We start from the raw sequence: 6,338 nt of genomic DNA on the forward strand, positions 1-6,338 counted from the left end.
ATGCAATGAAAAGGTAAATGTAAAACATTGAACTAAGCGTGTAAGATATTTGGTATAACATGACGATATATCTTGAAATTAGTTAAAACAATCAGGTATTTGTTGTTTGTTCAAAGATCTTTCTACATTGCCTAATAGCCGGCCGATGTGGCCGAGCGGTTCTAGGCGCTTCAGTTTGGAACCGCGCGACCGCTACGGTCGCAGGCTCGAATCCTGCCTCGGGCATGGATGTGTGTGATGTCCTTAGGTTAGTTAGGTTTAAGTAGTTCTAAGTTCTAGGGGACTGATGACCTGAGATGTTAAGTCCCATAGTGCTCAGAGCCATTTGAACCATTTAATCCTGACTCGGGCATGGATGTGCGTGATGTCCTTAGGTTAGTTAGGTTTAAGTAGTTCTAAGTTCTAGGGGACTGATGACCTCAGATGTTAAGTCCCATAGTGCTCAGAGCCATTTGAACCATACATTGCCGAATAAAGCGTGGGACAAAATATGCGCGTTTCAGTTCCAAACAACTTCACGTAGATCGAAAGAGCAGATCCAACAAAAGTATGATTTTTTTGTTTAAGATAGAAATATGTAAATATTACGCCCAGAAAAGATGTCAGATGCTAGATGCTACAGATTGGCGATGGGCCATACGTGGAATATCAGTTCCAAGTTGTGTGCAATGAAATAGACGAGTTGATAAACTCGTCAACTGGAGGACGCCACAGTCAGTTAGATTCCGCTCCAACATTTCTAGGCAAGATAATGTCCCATTAACTGTAACTGTATGGTGAAATTCGATGTGTTTTGTGAAATAGTTGGTCTTTTCAGTGTCTCTGACAAACTGTGACAACACAGACAGTATGGATATTGATTTGACTGACAATTCCGAGATGTGTTACGGGCTAGTCTACTGTTGTATTTACGTTTTAGAATGGTAATTCATTACAACAGCAATGGGTTTTCTGCAGAATATACCTTCGCTGACTTATTGAACACTAGCTGTGCACCAACTTTCGCAAATCTTTGGCATATAAAAATCCCATTTCTATGACGTGATGATTATTATTTATATTGGGGGCATGTATAAGGAATGAGATGCTAACACTTCCAATGAATAACCATAATCTGTTTTTTGTATTGCTGGGGCAGAGATATGCCGATGGCACATACCCAAACTGCAGGCTGTTGTTATTGTATCTCACCCTAAATGTTTGAGGAACAGTAACTGTTTTACATGCAACTCTGGCTTATGCCATCCCCTCTATCTGCTATATGTAATCTGGGAGGGAAGGGGAAGTAACTGGAGATGTGACACCTTCACTGTGTTCTTTCTTCTTTCCTAGAACCATCCCAGTTTTAAATTGTTTCTTTTCAGAATAAAAATACCTATTCTCAAATGTGACAGAATTAGCAGAGCTGCAGATAGCGCTGCTTCAAAAGTAGCATGACAAGGACCAGAGAAGGAAACAAGAACTGTATCAGTTTAAAAAAAGGCATAAAGCTAAAAATTAGGATTAGTAAAGAGACATCAAAACAAATGATTTCAGAATAAAAATCTACTAATCGACATACATTTGTATGTATTCTGGCCCGGACTGCTGGAGTTGGCAGGCGTGTCTACGTGAAGTGTGCTTGCTGATGTGTATGGATAGTGTGCGTTTCTCTGTTTCTCTTTTGTTGATGAACACTGTGGCCGAAAGTTTTGTGTAAGCGTCTTTTATTTGTGCCTGTTGCAACTTAATGTGTCTTCTTCGTGGTAAGTAGCAATCTATCTTTACTTACATTGTTCATATTCCACATTCACTAGTTTATTTTATTTTAATTTAATTACAAAAGAGAATTGAAATAAAACTGTCTTTTGTGAATGTTGTCCATTCACATACACATCCTTTTAATAATACTGCTGACTGTCCCCTTGTCAATGCCAATGAAGTCTCCAATGGAGAGAAGGAAATTACTGGAGGCAAATCATCTGAGTATCAACAGTAGCTGGTTCGTTGATGGAACAGAATCGTTTTTGAAAGAAAGGAAAGAATGACATAACACAAATTGTGTGACAGTTCAAGAGAAATTTAAAAACCTAACTTGGCAGCCACTCCTTTCACTGAAATGATTATGTCGATTCAATAACTAGAGAGTCCTGTTAGGTTAATGACAAGTACCTATGCTCTTATAACACACAGATAACTATTATTTTATGATCACTATGGATGTGCCTATGTGGATAATATTAATAACTGAGAAGCAAATCAGTTATATGATACAGTTTCCTTTTTTTTTAAAGAAAAGAAAATATCTTCACTTTACTGTTAATGTTACTGTCTTAAGCTTAACTTGAATAAGCACAAATTGTCCGTGTGATTCTGAGGTTCTCCAAGATGCGCAGATCTGTCCTTGACAGAAGAAACGTGGGACCATCTGGGACGTCAATTCTGCCCCAGTGCCACTATCCAGGATATCGGGGACAGTTACAACAGTTGTGGATCACCTTGTCTCAGGAGTGGATAAAATGGCCTTTTTATACCCTTCCCAATCGAATGAGTGCATACATACAAGCCAGAGAGCGTGTAAATTCATACTGAAAAAGGTGTTCATGCTGTCAAGTTTTTCTTTTATGTACGGGGTGTGTTTAAAACGTTAGGTGACTTTTAGGTGACTTTATATTTTTATGAAAAGAATGTTTATTTATTGATCAATATTCATGTTGTCCCCGTCAAAGTAATCCCCCACAGATACAACACACTTGTGCCAACGCTTCTTACAATCCTCGAAGCACTTCTCATGAGCACTTTTTGGCACAGCCTTGAGTACTTCCAGCGATGCAATTTTTATTTCCTCAGTCGTTGAAAATCTTCGTCCTTTCATAGTTCTCTTTAGTTTTGGGAACAGGAAAAAGTCGCAGGGGGACAAATCCGGTGAACATGGTGGCTGAGGCATGATTGTCGTGTGGTTTGTGGCCAAAATTTTCTCACAAGCAACGATGAATGAGCAGGTGTATTGTCGTTATGCAAAAGTCACAATTCCGGAACTTTTTTGCGTATTGCTTCTCGCAAACGTCGAGATAATACTCCGTACTGACCGTTCGACCTTGACTCAAAAATTCATGATCTACCACGCCACGCTAATTGAAAAAAACAGTGAGCAAAACTTTGAGATTTGATCGAACTTGGCTCTCCGGTATGGTGCCACTGGGACGACTGGGCTTTGGTTACGACGTCATAGCCGTAAACCCATGTTTCTTCACCAGTTATGACCCATTTGAGCAAATCAGGATCATCACTGACGTCAGTCAAGAGCTCCTGAGCGTTGCTCATGCGACGGTTCTTGTGATCAAAATTGAGAAGTTTTGGAAGAAACTTTGGTGACACACGTCTCATGGCCAAAATATCCGAAAAAAATGACACGAGCCGATGGATATACCAACATCCTCAGCAACTTCTCTTACGGTAATTCGACGATTTTCCAAAACAATTTTCTTCACAACTTCGACGTTATCATCTGTTGTTGATGTGCTGGGGCGTCCAGAGCGAGGTTCGTCATTGGGATCTTCTCGGCCATCTTGGAAACTTTTTTTTTACTTAGAGCAGACTCGCCGTATGCCACTATCAAGATTTCAAGTGTTTTAGGGCACTTTCATTTTTCACATAAAATTGAAGCAAAATCTTTGCTCCGTTTTTTATAATAATCGAATATCGCCGAGCACACTGAAACGCGTCTAACATTTCTATCTGTCAAAATGAAACGAAGATGCTGTGCAATTGAAACTGTGAACATATGTTTGGGACATGTGTACCAACATAACGAAAAAAAAGATTGATAATCGAATGCTACGTTGCCCGTCCAATTTGAAACGTCTTCTTACTTTTTGAACAGCCCTCGTACATTTTTAGGCAGTTTGCTAGTTACAGGAGGTAGGACGTCAAACGGGCCGACTTGGAGCAGGAGACGCACCACAGGACATTTTAATTTCCACTGTCCATATTTTTACAAATAAATTCATAAAACTTTGTCAGCATGACCAGGAAGGATTCAGGATTCACACTCATAGCAGTAGATGTTCGAAAACATAACGAAGTAATTTTTTTACATGTTTTCACTTACTAATGGCTTCATTTCGTACTACAGGTTCACTTTCCTTCATAAGTAAGAGAAATTCTTAGACGAATTTTGCGCAGCATATAAACCAATACTTAAAGGTGTATGAAACTCTAGAATATTCAAAATCTATTAAAAACTGTGGTAAAAATTGAGGTAATTAACTACGAATTTTGTGTTTTTTCTAAACATGAAGTTTAAAATATAGCAGCTCATTCGTTTTTTCATAAATTAAATAAATTCTAGAGTTTCATACACATGTAAGTATGGTATGTATGCTGCGCAAAATTCATCGAAGAATCTCTCTAACTTGTGAAGAAAAGTGTACCTATAGCAACAAATGCAGCCATTAGTAAGTGAAAAAAATGATGAAATTTCACACGAAAAAAAAAATTACTTTGCTATGCTTTCGAACTTCCACTGCTATGAGTGTGAACCCTGAATCCTTCCTGGTGATGCTGACAAAGTTTTATGAATTTATTTGTAAAAATATAGACACTGGAAATTACAATATCCTGTGATGCCTTTCCTGCTCCAAGTCGGCCCTTAACGTGAGCCGGCCGGGGTGGCCGAGCGGTTCTAGGCGCTACAGTCTGGAGCCGCGCGACCGCTACGGTCGCAGGTTCGAATGCTGCCTCGGGCATGGATGTGTGTGGTGTCCTTAGGTTAGTTAGGTTTAAGTAGTTCTAAGTTCTAAGGGACTGATGACCTCAGATGGCCATCAGAGCCATTTCAACCATTTTTGAACCCCTTAACGTGAGAGGCGGGTCGTATTTGCTTGGTGGTTAATACGGGTAGAAGACTCTTCGTACCGAACCCATATTGTTTTTTTGAACACAGTAGCTAGGCCTCGGATGTTTCAGACGTTTCTGAGACTGGTCTTCCGCGCTGTGCAGATGATGGTGTCGGTGCCGACGGTAATGTGGACGCTGGACCCTGTGATCGTGGACGGCGGAGAGGCGTCGTCCGGGCGCAGCCTGCCGCTGCCCATCTGGCTGCCCGGGCTGGACACGTCGGCGTCGCCGCTCTACGAGCTGGTGTACGCGCTGCAGGTGTGCACGCTGGTCGTCGCCGTCGAGGCGTCGCTCTACCTGGACGTCTTCTTCGTTGTGCTGATGCTGGCCATCGCCGGCGAGCTGCACGCGCTCAACGACGCCGTGACGGCCATCCGGTCGCCAGCCGGCAGGCCGGGCCACGCTGTACCTGCACGTGCGGCGACTGGCACTGTGGACGTCGCCACCGGTGCCGCCCCGAGCGCGTACAAGGCTATGGTCGGCGTCGTGAGCCGTCATCAGCTGATCTTGGCGTAAGTACCCACACATTTTCTTCCCAAATCAAGAAAGCAATAAAATGTAACTAAAAATACGGAATTACTCAAAAACAAGGACGTGACTCAACTAATTTTTATTTAAATATAAATTGAGTATGAATAATCTACACACCTTCGAAAGATGAGGATCTAAAGGTTTGATTTCAATCAGTAGAGCACTGATAATTACGTAAACGACCGATAGAGTGCTCATGCCCACAGATAACGAGTTCGATCATTAGTGAATAAGATGATTTCCAAGCAGCATGAGGTTTTCTCTTTTCGTGCTTTCGGAAAAGATGAGTCACTAATCTCAACGCAGAGGGCATTTCACCTCCAATTTGACAGTGAACCACCAAACAGCACAGGCATAGAATGAGATTCTCACTCTGCAGCGGAGTGTATGCTGATATGAAACTTCCTGGCAGATTAAAACTGTGTGCCGGACCGAGACTCGAACTCGGGACCTTTGCATTTCGAGGGCAAGTGCTCTACCAACTGAGCTACCCAAGCACGACCCACGACCCATCCTCACAGTTTCAATTCTGCCAGTCCCTCGTTTCCTTCCTTCCAAACTTCACAGAAGCTCTTCTGCGAACTTTGCAGAACTAGCACTCCTGTAGGAAAGGATATCGCGGAGACATGGCTTAGCCACAGCCTGGAGCATGTTTCCAGAATGAAATTTTCACTCTGCAGTGGAGTGTGCGTTGATATGAAACTTCCTGGAAGATTATAACTGTGTACTGGACCGAGACTCGACTCGGGACCTTTGCCTTTCGCGGGCAAGTGCTCTACCAACTGAGCTACCCAAGCACAACCCACAACCCGTCCTCACAGCTTTACTTCTGCCAGTACCTCGTCTCCTATCTTCCAAACTGGTAGAGCACTTGCCCACGAGAGGCAAAGGTCCCGAGTTCGAGTCTCGGTCCGGCATACAGTTTTAAT

General features: G+C 42.4%; 1 non-coding gene across 1 annotated transcript; it reads right to left on the reverse strand.

Annotated features, from left to right (window-relative positions):
• Positions 1–5,832: 5,832 nt before the first annotated feature.
• Trnas-cga (transfer RNA serine (anticodon CGA)) lies at positions 5,833–5,907 on the reverse strand. The gene has a single exon. It is a non-coding gene; the product is annotated as a tRNA-Ser (tRNA).
• Positions 5,908–6,338: the final 431 nt, after the last annotated feature.

This window comes from Schistocerca serialis, chromosome 4 (genome assembly GCF_023864345.2).
Source record: "Schistocerca serialis cubense isolate TAMUIC-IGC-003099 chromosome 4, iqSchSeri2.2, whole genome shotgun sequence".
NCBI lineage: Eukaryota > Metazoa > Arthropoda > Insecta > Orthoptera > Acrididae > Schistocerca > Schistocerca serialis.